Raw genomic sequence first — 14,442 nt, 5'->3', positions numbered from 1 at the left:
TCAGTCATCATGGAAACAAGGAAGATTTGCTTTTATTAAACTTGGATATTCAGAGTTTGTCCTTATTTCCTTTTTGAATCAAAAAAATCAATACTATGCTGTGTTTTAGCCTAAAGAAGAGGTCGTGAACAATTCGATTTTAGTAGCTCAGTCAATCACATGCAGCTTCTGGCCAGTGCTGCTGTGTGGATTAGATTTTGCCGGGATTTTAGAGCTTGCAGTAGGGGCCCAAGACACTTCTTTTCTGTTCTGTACGTTGTTCCCTGGTGGCAATTATACCTGACATGATCATAAAGGTCAAGAGAGATATGTAACGAGGTAAAGTACTAATCAGGAGGCTCGTATCAGTTAAAGCCTACATTGTAGACAAGTCTTGATGTGGAATGCTTTAGGTATAACTGAAATCTACCTGCACTGTAGTGAACCCTTAGAATAGATGGAATGGGGCTGATGAGATGGCCCAGTGGTTAGAGCATTTGCGGTTCTTGTAGAAGACTTGAATTGGGCACCCATAGCAGGTGACTCAAAATTGCCCACCCCTGCAGCTCCAGAGGATCCAATGTCCTCATCTGGCCTTGGAGGGAATCTGAATTGATACACACATATCCACATACAATCATATGCATATACATAGCTTTAAAGTTTTTAGAAAGAATAGAGGTAGCGCTTGTCATTCCTACAGGTGAGTAGGTGAATATGCCTGTCAGGTGGCAGGCCATGTGACTGAGTCTTCACTGCACCTCAAGGCTCTGTGACCACGGTGCCTGGACTATGTCAAAGCTAGCTATTAATAGAAGACACACGTGTGAGTTTGAAACTGAACTTGATGAACAGTTTGGGTTAAAGCATCGTCTTTCTCTGTGTGAAGTTTTGCCCACCATGAGATAGTGTACGCACCCCATTCTATAAGAAACATAGACATCAACAGCTCCCCTCAAAGTATAGCTCAGAATGTCAGACCCTGAACAAAAGTAATACAGACACAATCAAGTAATCAGAACGCACCAAGCTTTCCAGCCATCATCCCTGCTAGCCGCAAGCAGTCACCTGAGGATACCCTGAGCAACTTCTTTTAAAAGATTTTGATTTCTGAATCACTTGTAGAGGCTTGACTCCTTTTAGCTTTTGTAGGAGCAGTGAGTGGAGAGAATGCCAGGTCTTGCCAACGGCTTGCCTGTGAACTGTATGTGCCCCTCCCATCAGTGTCTCCTCTTAGAGGGGATGGCGATCTACAGAGCCTCTTATGCACCAAAGTACCATCTCTGGGGCTCACTGCTCAAGCACCTTGTAACTTTAGCCCCATCAAGAGCCATACAGAAACTCTGTAATGTTTCTTTAGAGCTCTCAAAGTGACATAGCGGCCAGACATGTCTTCTTGGCCTTTAGATGAATAGGAGTCCAGTTCACTTGGGATACATGCAGAGATTACAGAATGTAAGGCTTTTCCCGAATAAAGGAAACCATACAAGGTTTTGTTTTGTTTTTCTTTTAATATGATACGAATATAATTAAGGCAAAATGCTTGCTCTCTGCTTTCTCCAAGTAGGAGCCCTGGGATGTGTTTTGTAATGAGGATGAAACCCACCTAACAAATGCATGGTCCATGAGTCTTGGGACACAAACACTGAGTTACATTCCCACGGGAACTACTTAATTTAGGAGTTGATTGAATGCACTCAGGTAGACAGTGCAGCTGGCTGTTTTCCACACTTGAACACGAGGGATAGGCGACATTCACAAAGGGGAATTACTCTGTACAGAGCAGTAGACATAATATTTGTTAAGGGAATACTTGTCTCTAAAACTCAGGCAGAAGTTAAAGTTGTGCACGGCCGGTCTCACTTCTGGGAAACTGTCTGGAGGAACCCATTGAAGAAGCACATAAAGCTCTTCGGAGCCCTATGACTGACGTGCAAAGTCCAGGCAGTACCCACTGCCAGACTTGTGGGTGACGCCATCTTGGACTGTCTGGACTCTGTTGACCTTAACTGAAGCTGTACAGTTGAATCTAGAGAAGGGTGGCTATAGGTGCTCTATTAAACTTGTCTATGGTTTCATAATTCAGATAATCCATTCACTCTCTAATATCTACATACATGTGAGGCGAATACATAGACAAATACCCAAATTGCAGCCCCCATGCTTGCCACTGCAAACCATGCTACATGATCCATTTCATTTGCCTGTGGGGGGTTATGCTGTCAATCTACACCCTTGAGGGATTCTATTAGGTAGTCAGTGGACACATCGGAGTGTATCCATGAAACAACCCAAGATGTAGGAAATACCACAGATCAGTTCAACAGAGATGCAGTGACAAAGAGCCATGGACTAGGAGGTGAAAGCAGCAGTTGTGTCCTCACACAGTGGCAATCTGAAAATTCAAAGTCAGAGTTGGCAGTTGATTCCTTCTGATGGCTGTGAGAGGAGAACCTGGTTCCCATCTCTCCCTGGTTTGTTGGTGACTCTCGTCTCTTTGTATCTTGTTACACTGTATTCATTGTATGAATTGTATGAATGTCCCATTTCATAGAAATGTCAATCGTAGTGGAGACCTTCTTGTTTCAATGTCTGGGATCGATATATGATCTTCTGAGCTCCTCCAAAGGGTTAGTGTCACTTCTCCAGCTCTGCCTCTGTAGCACTCTAAGCTCAGGTTGATCCACTCTGCTGCTATGTTGCTCTTGGTGTCATGCCGTGGTACTGGCATCTTCAGTACGCTGGAGTCTTCTGCTACAACTAGGCTTCACTAATAGCCTTTAGAGGCTCTCTTCATGGTGCCAAGCCTCAACTATTTTGCATGACCCCGTCAGTCCTGGGCTATCAACTGCCTCTGAGGTTGCACCTTCACCAGTGGCCTTCTGTGGCCTCTCACAGTGTCAAGCCTCAGCTGCTCTTCATGATCCCTTCAGGCCTTCACAACCAGTACCACCTGGGTGAGTCTGACATTACCAAGTACAGCTGCGGCGTGAGTTATAAACCCTTGGCCATCTCTGGAACACAGCTTCTTTGAGCTCTCAGAAAACATTTCCCAGAAGATTTCACCTCAGTGATAAGCTGGTCTCTTCTTAATCACTGAATTCTTAGTTCCAGCTAGACAGTATCAATTGTCCCAGTAGTCCCTTGGCCCGAGCCACATGGCCAAAGCTGTCCTGTTGTGCTGTTTCCTGGGGCTGGAACACACTCCCCCACCCACTCCATATTCTCTTGCCAGTTTTCTGTTTTCCAACTCCCTCTCTGCCTAAGCTTGCCCGTCCTGGAACTTGCTCTGTAATTTGACCTTGAACTCAGAAATCTGTATGGCTCTGTCTCCTGTAATGCTGGGATTAAAGGCGTGTACAATCATGCCTGGATTTAAACTTTCCTTCACGGAAAACCTGCTTTGTCCCAGGCTGGCCTTGAACTCAGATATCTGTTTGGCTTTGTCTCCTGGGATTAAAGGTGTGTACCACCAAGCCTGGGTCTAAATTTAGCTCGATAAGATCTTGTCCCCAAATCCCTTAATCTGTTTTAGACCCTATCTCCAGGAAAGTGAGACTCTGTTAATTTGGATGCTTGAATTTTAATGTATTATTTGGGAAGGGCAATAATTAAACCCATAATGGTGGATCCAGATACGCTAAGACAATGGTTCTCAACCTTCCTAATGCTGTGACCCCTGAATATGGTCCCTCATGTGTTGGTAACCCTCAAATATAGAATTATTTCACTGCTGCTTCATAACTGTGACTTTGATACTGTTATGACTCTTAATGTAAATATACAATATACAGGATATCTGATATGTGACCCCTGTGGGGGTCACAACCCACAGATTGAGAACTGCTGCTCTACGGCATGTTTTAGTGAGGAGAGAGGGTATAAAGAGCATGGGCTTTCTGTTCCTTCTGCCTTCTCTTCCATTTCTTTCACATAGACTGCACACTTGGGACTCCTGCAACACAGCATTGGCTCTAGATTGTTCTAGCAGCAAAGGAGTCTGGCCCTTTGGAATTCCCTCCTGCAGACAATTGTTACTAGGCACAAAGAGAAAAGCATCCAACATCAGCCTCCTGGACCAGCAGAAAGGACAGTGGGTAAAAGACATCAAATGCTCAGGATTGCAGCTTTGTGGTTCGTACCAGCTCCTCTTACCACAGAGAAGAGCTCAAGGCTTCACACCATTGCCCGCCATTACCGCTCTGTCTCACCTGGACTTTTCTCTCATCCATGTTCTATGAGTTTTCTTTTGTTTCCCCAGCAGGTCTTTCTTCAAGAGTAAAATTCAAACACTTCTCTGAGTTTGGACATTCAGCCATGGCAACATTATGACCACGTCAACACTGGGTGGCCATGACAGTGTCACTACCACATCCATGACGGCAGGATGCCACCGAATGCTGAACTCTTTCTATACCCCCTGTGATTACATTATAATTTCTAGTTTTCGCTGACACTTGGAGATGGGCACTATACTTCCGCTCAGTTTCTGAATTGAGAAAACAAGTCACAAGCATTTAAGGGACTTCTACACGGTCATGTGGATGAGCCAAGATTTAAGTCCAATGCACACAACCAAAGTATGTAAAACAATGGGTTACAAAGATGACTCAGGCCAGTCTATGCCTGTAACCCCAATGCTAGATTAGGGGCAGAGACAGGAGGGTCACTAGGGCTTAGCTGGCTGCTAGTCTAAGTGAATCGAGAGATCTTGTCTCAAGGAAATGAAAGAGAGAGTGATGGGGATGTATGGGCATGTCCCTCCCATGTACATGTATGTACAGCTCACAGAAGCACATACCAAATAAAAAATGCACTTGTCCATTTCTGGTAACGCATGTTTTTTTCTTCATATGGATTGCCATTCGATGTCTATTTTAGAAGAGCAACTACACAAAGCCAGCTCCTGGCTTCCATGCATTTGCCATGTTTTATAGAACATTTCCCATTCAGGACTCACCACAGTTAGGCATTGAAATCACAGCATTGGAGAAGCAGAAGCAACGGGATCACTTTAGGTTTGAAGCCAGCTTGTACTCTACAGCCAGTGCTAGACTCCTAGAGACTGTGTGTGTGCATCGAGAGCTGCTGCCTCGGTGCACGAGAGCAGTAAAGTACCCAAGAAGGTACAAAGTGGTGGCACAGGGGCTACAGCAAAGCCATGCTTAGCCCTTACTTGGCCCTGGGAAAGCACTCTTCCTGTAGAGGGCATTTGCTTTGTTTGGGGATCTAGGAGGGCTGTTCTTGTCTTCATGCACAAAACCTAGACCATCTGACCAGCCGTTGGATGACAGGGTCCTGGGTGTGTGGAGCAAACAAGGAAGTTGATTCCAGGAGAGTGCCACTGTTTGGGTTTGGCCCTTAAAGTGAGCAAACCCTGGGCAGACAATACTTCTGCTTAAGTGAATGCCATCAGTCTCTGTAGCCATCTCCACCAGTGGATTTGTGAGAGGAAACACAGGGGTTGAGGAATGGGGGGAAGGGGGTGACATGGGCTTTCTCTTAGTTTGCAAACTGTTCCAATGTCTCATGTAACAGGAAATTCTAATGTCCCATCTGCCACCCGTAAGTTCCTGAATATAGCCCCTTCAGACACCACAAAAGAACCTAGAGTCCTGAGCTGCACCCACCGCCATCGCCCGTCTCTTTTCTTTAAGGTGCCAAGGATTTGAGGCTAACATCTGTTTTGTTCATTTAACTCCAGTTTGTTTCTCTTTGTGGAACTGATCCTGGGAATTCGTCCTGTTCATTTCCACCAAGGTACATCCCTCCCCCAAGGCTAAGCTGTTCACTGGGAAACCTGTACCACTCTCTTATCCAAGAGACCCTCTGTACCAGACCAGCCAGGTGAGTGAGAATCTAGGGTGCTGCATGGGTGGGAGAGACACGTCCCTCAGAAGCTGAAAAGGCAGAAGGGAGTGAACAAACAGGAAAGGTTCTATCCATGCTCCTCCCGCATGGGGCTCGCATCTTCCTTCCAGCCACGTAGGGAGTGTTCCCTGAAAAGCAATTCACATCAGAGTCCAGAAAGAAGCTTCCAGCTCAGGAAGATAATGCAAACCTGAAGACAATTAGGTAATTAAGCAAACATGTCCTTCCTGGTTAGCATTAATCCCACCTGCTGCCCAGCCTGGAGTCTGTTGGAGGACTTGAATCTCTCGGTATTTGGTTCTTCATTTCAGTTTCTCTCCCCACGTCTTTTCTACAGTTCTGGTTGGCTTTTTGCTGCTCAGCCTTATTCTGTCACGGCGTCTCCTTCTTTCCTCTTTGACTAGCACAAAATTAAGCCCGTTCATTTAAGAAAAAATGAACTTGCCAAGTGTATACCTGAGAAGTGGCGCTTGGTCAGCGTGCATGAGGTCCTGGATTCCGCACCTGCCTCTGCGAAAGAAATTATTGATGTAAAAATAAATATCCTTATTATATTTAAAAAAATCACAGCCTCATTTTTCTGTCTGCTCAGGGCAAAATTTCAGGTCAACCCTTTCCTGCCGCTACTGTCAACATCATATCAAGCCCCTAATTTAGATGTCCTCCTCCTCCAGGCCTTTGGTATATGTTCCCTCCCCCAACCCCACCCCTAAATTTCTCTATTTCCTACTGCCTTCCTGTGCCCCTAACTCACATTGCCAGGGTGAGATCCTAGACCCCACCCCACCCCCGGCCAAAGAGCCAGTTCCTGTTTGCGCTCTGACTTGACACCCTCTCTCTCATGATGCAAAAAGATTTCACGAATTCAAGGAACTGAGGAGAAAATGTACTTAGAGATGGGGGCTGGGGGTTGAGGGGCAGTGCTACCCCTAACTAGGCTAGCCGTGGAGAAGGCAGGCAGTTACATGGAAGGTGGCAGGAGAGAAGAAGATCAAAGAGTCCCTGTCTCCTTCCCTTTGCTCCTCAGCAGGGAAATTAGATCCTGCAGTAATCATATTCATCGTGGCAATTTCCACCCACATCCCATTTCTAAGATCCCCAGAGGAAGGTAATTAGCACTCTTTTCACTCCGTGTTCCTTTCTCTCCTTCCTGATGGAGATGGATCCAATGGGTCCCATGGCTAGAAACTTGTCCATGTACTTGGCAAATTCCTGGGGCCTTCATATCCCTCTCCCTGTTGCCCCACTCTCTGATTTAGGAGAGCCCTCCACCATTCTGTTGTGTCCTCTCTCCTGTGTCTGCCACATTCTCACCCAGACTTCCAGCAAATAACACGGGCCAGCCGTGGCTTCACCACCATTAGGCAAACCACATCCATGTGAATGGAACAGGGACATAGAGACAAGGGTAATAGGACAGGTGGACCTCAGGCTGAGTAAAAGAAGAAAAAGACAGCTCATGCCAGCGGGTTATAAAAACGAAATCCACCATTCTCCCAGAATGCCACCACACACATCACTATCTGCCCCATCCCTAAGAATGGGCAGGAAGAATCAGGACCTGTGAACTTGATCTTAAAATACACCTCTTACTGGTGTTGACTGGATTTCCGATTTTAAAATGAGATTCTGCGTTTTCCCTTTCAGCCTTCCGAAACTAGAATGTACCCTCCAAACGATTAACCCGGAAGTTTTCTTTCTTCTCTTCCCCACGCCCCGCCTTCTTTTCTTCTTGAAAGGCTATCGCTGAATCACTGGTGTGCATCTCAGTCAGCGGTGTCTTAGGATCCAGGAGAGAGGGAGCACACTTTCGTGAAATGTGACCACGGGTGTGTACAGCTATGTCTCTGGGGATAGCCGATCATTGGTTCCTCTCTGCTGTGAAAGGCACAGTAGCACAGCTCCGAGGTCCTGGGAGAGCCTTTGGGAGAGACTTTGACAACGTCCTCAGAGAGTCAGCTCCCTACAACACGCACCTAAACACAGCTAGAGCTCATGTCAAGCTTTTGCTTGGGGGAGGGGTGGCTCGGGGTAGAGGAGGGCTTGCCTAGCAAGCTCAAGACTCTAGTCTGATCCTCAGTTCAGGGAGGGCGCTGAAGAAGAAAAATAAATACTGTAGTGACTGATTTTATGTCTGCAGAGGCTCAGAAGAGAGCCGCTGAGTACCCGAGCTCCTTTTAGTCCTTGACGCTCTCTGAGCTACAACTGTGATGCTGTTGTTATTAAGGACAGCGGGACCAGAGACTGAGCTATGTGTGGGGAGCGGGGTGTGGGGGGGAGAGAGGGGCTACACCCTGCAAGCAAAGAAAAGCCTCAGTTTTCAAATAGGCTTTCCATACAGATTCCTAACTTCACCTCCCCGAGTTTTACACTGCATTTTGTCAGTTTATAAATTTGCACGGCGCCTCTGCACCAGGAAGAGGGGGCCAGATAATCAAACCTACGGGCGTTTTGCACTCAGACACTGAAAAATAAAGACCATTAGTAAAAAGTATAATTAAATTAAAATGCCGACTCACCAAAGAAGCTCCGCAAATGGGAAATACATCAAAGCGTGATAATATAAATGGGCTATTTCTCAAGGTTAGAGGATGTCAACAGAATAAACGTGGGATCTTCTGCTGACTTCTCATGGCCAGTGTATGGCAATGGCTTAAAAGTAAATCTCCACGAAAGTAAACTTCAACCAGAGAGCACGTGGACAGTGGTTTTACCGCAATTCCCTGAGTCTGGGGATCCCAAGGTCTGGGAGACTTGGGGGTAAACAAAATCACGTAAAACCCAGTTTCTTTTTATGGGGAGGAGGGGTGCAAATTGGCTGGTCCCCAAGTCCCAGAGAAAGTTTTACTAGCCATTGGATCTATGTTCTTGAGTCCACTCAGCCTAATTTATCTTGAACGCGTGTACTTGCCGTTCGTCTTTGACTTAGCTGAATAGTCTGTGTAAGCAATCTCATAACGAGGCCGCAGTGCTTTGTAGAATATTGAAAATGACTTTTGGCATGCAAGTTCGTTTTCTTAATTCCTGTTTTAGTGTGCAAATAACCTTTGAAAACCTGCTTCTAGGTGTTTATGTGTCAGGACAGTATCAAAAATTATTCAATTGCGAAATCACATGTCAACACGTCTACTCTGAAGCCCGGGAGCATCCCGATTCCCGTTACTCTGCCGCCCTCTAGTGGGCAATTGGAAAACCTTGCCTTCGTTTCTTTTTCAGCCCCAAGCGTGTGGTATAAAGCATTCAGACTTGTATCATGCCACAAATGTACATAGAACATTCGAAGTCGTAAATATAAATAACAAGGAGGCAGGCACCCAGGTCAGATCCCTTGGGGGAGTTGTCACAGTGGCACAGTCGCCAACTATTTTCTAAGAATTTACCTAGGAATCAACTACAGCCTCTAAGGTACCTTTGAGACAAAAGCTTCAGGCTTCTCCAGTGTTCAACGACTTTGCTGAGGAGACTGGGCCCAAAGGAATTTAGGTAATGGCTCAGAATAGTTCCTTTAGAGCTATAAGAATGTTATATTCCAGGATATCAAAGATAGACGGAGATATTTAAGAATGTTTGCGTCCTAACACTTCTTAGATGCAAGGGGATGATAATTTTAAGTGACAATAAAACTGCAAATTTTTAGTTGCGTTAAAGAAAAATTATTGAGTACACAGCAGCACAGCAGGGGTGAAGGGTGACTATGGCTTGTGCTTGACTTACAAACTGATCCCTCACAAGCTGAGAAGGTAGTTGAAAAGATTTGAGCATGAAGTGTCTCTCCTAAAGGGCTCATGTGCTAAAGGTTAGTAAGCTAGTGGGCCATTACTGAGAGGCAATTGGCTCATGGAGCCTCTGACTTCTTCCATGAGCTAACTTATTGTTTGGAGGAAGATTATCAGCACTAACCATTGACCTTTGATGCCTCTGAAGGCCATCTTGCTTCTGCATCTATAATTCACAAACCAGTCTTCTAACAGGTATGATGAGGGGTAGGGTAGCGTTTACTCAGTTTTATCTGTGTGTGGGTGCTGGGCGCTCATTTGTGGAGGTCAGAGGATAAACACCTCAGGTTGGAAAGCTTGGCAGCAAGCCCCTCTACCCACTGAGCCATCTTGTCACCCTACCACCACCACCCAGGATAGCGTTAAAACAGGAATTAAATGTTTTTCATCATAGCAGTAGCTCTGGGATACACTTTCATAATAATTTGCAATGACATCAGCAAGTGGCCTAATACCTGAAAGCCAAATCACGGACTTTATGAAGTCATTATGGTTAGTTAATTTAATTAGGCCAGACCTACATGGCTCCCTCCACCCTGCAGCCGTCGCCTGGACTCTTACGCTCTCCACACCTTGCTGTGTACAGCAGAGAAACCTCCCGCATGCTGCTTCAAAGTCATGGCCAGAAAGTGATGAGGACAGTTGGTAGGGATTAGACTCACAGCCACACCTAGATGTAGGGGCAAGAGTACACAGAACAGACCTCAGCAAATAAGTGCTATCCTTTGCCACAACTTTACCAAGCCACCACACTTGTGGTACCAAGTACCAACACGTAAAACGGTCTCTTACAGGGCAGCACTGGTTGAAGCTGGGGTGGGGGGCTGGTAACTGCTGAACCCCATAACAAAAGAGACATCATTAATTAACATATTTTTTTTCTATTCCTTGGAGGAAAAAAAATGCTTTCTAAGTGCACTGATACAAGTCTGGATGTCTGTCTTGGTCTTAACCAACAAACTTGGGCAGAAACAGCGGATGCTATTGCCAAGCGAGAGCTTTGAAAGCGATGGTCCACTAGTCTTTCCTTTTCCTGCCAAAGGACCCAGCCTGTTCCGGACAAGAGCCTCTTGTTCAGCAGATTCTAAAACGAAGAAGCTGGAATGCAAACACAACGCCGTTCCAGGACAGCTATGTCATACGAGCAGGAAAAACATTTTCGCTGTTCAGTAAGCCTGAAAGAACTGGGCTCACTTCTCAGAGCTCAGCTCAGCCTGAACGACTAGTGTGTCCTTCTCGAGTGCCCTCTCGCCTCACTCGGTGAGTGCCTCCTCCTCTTCCTCCTTAAAGTTCACAGAATTTGACAAACCCTGAATTTGGAAACGGAATCAGTGATGAGTTCCTTCCTAGTCCGAGCTTTTTGTTGACCTTTGACTCAACAAGCGTTACATCCTGCCCAGTAGGAATGTGTGGCAGTGGTAGCCTTGCACACGCTTTCCTTCAGTTCTAGGGACTTAACCAGCTCCACCACCAAGCCTCCCGAAAATTCGTTTTGTGAGCGGAATATTTTAATCAAGTGCTCCTCCGCCAGCCACTCCTCCCCCACCCCTGAGGATTTCCTTTCCCCTCCTGATCCGCTGGACTCCATAGTTGAAGGCAGCGCGCATGCTCCTTTCTCAGAAAGCTTCAGACTTAAATGTAAAGGAATACACCTAGGTTAGGATTCCAAGCCCTTCAGTGTGGCGCTTGCTTTTGGTTTAGTGGCTCTGCTCCCTCCCCAGCTGCCAGACGTCTCCTGGCTCACAGTAAGTGTTCAAAACACGCTCATTAAGGAAATGAACAAATGTAATGTTTGCCAATTAATCACGGAAGAAACACAAGCAGGCTCTCCTGTCAGGTGTATCTTAAAATGTAAGCCTCCTGTGGATTGATTCTACCGTCTGGGAAAGGTGACTTTTTTCCCCTCCTAAAACAGATTGCCTTTCTTGCTAACCTGAGCCTTCAAAAACTTTATTTTGTCCAGTAGTATAACTAAACACGTTATAAAGTGGCTATGTTGTGTTCTCTCATGCTTAACCATGACCTTCCAGTCATCCTTGGTAAATGTGTTTAAGTATTTTTTTCTAATAAAAGGAAGTATGCTGAGCCATTAATAATTTAGAATTGCTGTTAAGTCCAAAGTTTTGTTCCCTCCCTACAGGCAGTTGCACACACACACACACACACACACACACACACACACACACACACACGCGTTTGTTATTTTTAAAAATCTGTTCAGATCCCCCATGCCTACAATCTCTGCTTTATTATTAATAATACGCTACTAAGAACTTTCTTCTAAAGGCGCATGTGCCACCATGCATGGGGCCTTCAATCAGCGCGAACCAGAGGAGGTCAACCCCACCCCATGCCCCTGTTTCCTTGGATGGAGACAAGGCATGGCTTATAGATGATGCCGCCCCCACCTCGGAAGGCAACGGCGAAGAGGAGGTGGACGCAGAATCTGGATGAAGAAAGGTCTGTCATGAAACACAGTGTTTGGAGTTGTAGTAAATCACACACACCCAGACGAAGGAAGGAGACTTGCAAGGCGGATTGCACGCAGCAGTAGTAAAAGCCTCTGGAATTCTGCTTCTAAACAGAAGGCACCTCTTCCCTCCGGGAAGTCCCCTCACATTCTCCTTCTGCAACTCCACCAGGTTTCTTTGGTGACTCAGTGAGCCTCTTTTGGGCCTTCAGGCTGACTTGATGCCATTTTTTCTTGCCCTCTGTGGGGAGTTCGTAGCGTCTGAACCCGTGAAAAGCAGAACAGTGTCACTTGTGAACCTGGAGCAGAAGATTCTCTCCTCATTAAGGAATCTCTTCTGTCTACCTGGGGACTGGGAAGATGGTATCCCCTGTCAGAAAAGCAGTTTCTCTGGAAGAGAGAAAGCAAAAGAAGACTGCCTCCTGGAAGTTAGCAGTGAATAGAACTGACACCTTTCTTCTCACTCACAACAGCTGGCTTCTGAGGAATGGCCTCCGGGAACAACAGGGCCAGCTGGGACCGGAGGTACAAAGAGTTCTCTCTCTGAGTTTTCTGGATCAGGGTCACACTGTGTGGAGCTTGGACCTCAAGCATTCCTCCTCTGAAGGTGAGGGTCAGATGATATGCTGCTCTCTGAGCTGTGACAGTGTGGTTTTCAAAGCTAGCTCTTGAAACTGCTTCAGTTCCACCCTGAAGCACCCACTCCATGATTCAGGCCTTTAGAAATCAGGTGCTCAGTGAGAGGTGTATGTCAGGGTGGCCTTGCCTACTGGAGGGCCTGCCTTCGCCCTCTCTGGAAGAATGTCATCTGCCAGCTGCAAACAAATAAATGTATCAAAGAGAGAAAACATGACTTAAATTCCGAGTCTGCCATTTATTAAATGTAATAATTACATGTAGAACTCGGCTAGTCCACAGTAGTTATTTGATGAGACACGAGTGTAAGTACTCCTAGGAAGGTACTTGTGTAGTTGTGGCAATGGGTGGTCATTTAATTTTACTCAGTGGAGGTTCCCCTTCATAAGCTAAAAGGGTCTCATTCAGAGGCCTTGGAGGAAAGCACATTCCCCCGGAAAAGAAGAAATTATGTCCAAAGATGGCAGGCTTAACTTTATTTTTGGGTTTTTTTTTTTTTTTTGGTTCTTTTTTTTTTTTTTTTTTTTTGGTTCTTTTTTTTTTTTTGGAGTCAGGGACCAAACCCAGGGCCTTGCGCTTGCTAGGCAAGCACTCTACCACTGAGCTAAATCCCCAACCCCTTAACTTTAATTTTGAAATTGTCAGTTCTTGTGAATCACGAAGGGCGATCTTGACAGTAAGCTACTTAATATTGTATGTGTCCATACAAACAAACATATAATTCTGCAGAACTGCTCTCTTAACCACTGTGCTATTGCTATAGCAAAAACAATTCTTCGGAACTACTGCCTTAGCCACTGTTCTACTGCTATGGAGAAATACCATGACTAAGGCAACTTATAAAAGAAAACATTTAATTAACTAGGGGTTGCTTATAGCTTCAGAGAGCAAGTTCATGATCATCATGGCAGGAGGCATTGGCAGCATACAGACAGGCACAGTGCTGGAGTGATAGCTGAGGGCTCACATCTTATCCATAAGCAGGAGGTTTAAAAAGAGAGGCTGGGACTCAGCTGGGCTTTTAAGGCCTCAAAGTCTACCTCTCTGTGACACACATTCCCTAACAAGGCCACATTCTCTAACAATTTTGCCAACTGGAGACTAAGCATCCAAATATATGAGCGCAAGGAACTTGCATGCCAAATTGGGGCTCTTTACCCTCTGCACTGTTGACAGTAGGGACATGTGGTTTGTTAAGTGGGAGCTTCCCTGTGCACCGCAGGCTTCTTACCAGCCTCCCTGACTTCTACCTGCTCTACGGCCTACCATGTTTGCCTTTTTTCTTAATTGTCACAAGTACATTACATAAGCAACTTAAGGAGGAAGAATTTATTTGGGGTCATGGTTTCAGAGGTTTTTTCCTATAGCCATTTGGTTCTGTTGCCTATGAGCCCGTGCATGGTAAAATACAAATCCTGGTGGGGTGATGTGGGGCAGTTAAGTGGCTTGCTTCAGGATGAGCAGGACATAGAGAAAGGGACACATAAGAGGAAGCCTGAAGAAAACACTGGTCAAAGACACACTCTCCTCCCCAAAGCACACTTCCTCCAATCAGGCCTATGTCCTACTTTCACAACTCCAATAATGCCTTTTATTATGATACCATCAAGGAATCAACCCACTGGGTAGGTCAGACTCTCAGGATCTAACCATTCTTCCAAAGCTTGTGTGCAGATAGCCAAGGTCCTACATGAGCCTGTGGGCATAGTA

At 45.8% G+C, this 14,442-nt stretch overlaps 2 long non-coding RNA genes across 2 annotated transcripts; one reads left to right on the top strand and one right to left on the bottom strand.

The window, feature by feature from the left end:
• Positions 1–1,470: 1,470 nt before the first annotated feature.
• On the bottom strand, positions 1,471–8,759 carry LOC120098536 (uncharacterized). The gene is made up of 2 exons (XR_005496833.2): positions 8,370–8,759; positions 1,471–6,360 (listed from the first exon to the last, which is right to left on the bottom strand). It is a non-coding gene; the product is annotated as an uncharacterized LOC120098536 (long non-coding RNA).
• Positions 8,760–10,304: 1,545 nt separating this feature from the next.
• LOC102549581 (uncharacterized) lies at positions 10,305–12,955 on the top strand. The gene is made up of 2 exons (XR_361699.4): positions 10,305–10,886; positions 11,913–12,955. It is a non-coding gene; the product is annotated as an uncharacterized LOC102549581 (long non-coding RNA).
• Positions 12,956–14,442: the final 1,487 nt, after the last annotated feature.

The sequence above is a fragment of the Rattus norvegicus genome, chromosome 19, assembly GCF_036323735.1.
Source record: "Rattus norvegicus strain BN/NHsdMcwi chromosome 19, GRCr8, whole genome shotgun sequence".
In the NCBI taxonomy this organism is placed as follows: Eukaryota; Metazoa; Chordata; class Mammalia; order Rodentia; family Muridae; genus Rattus; species Rattus norvegicus.
Note: the sequence above shows the minus strand (reverse complement) of the source record. Positions and strands in the feature narration are given on the sequence as shown.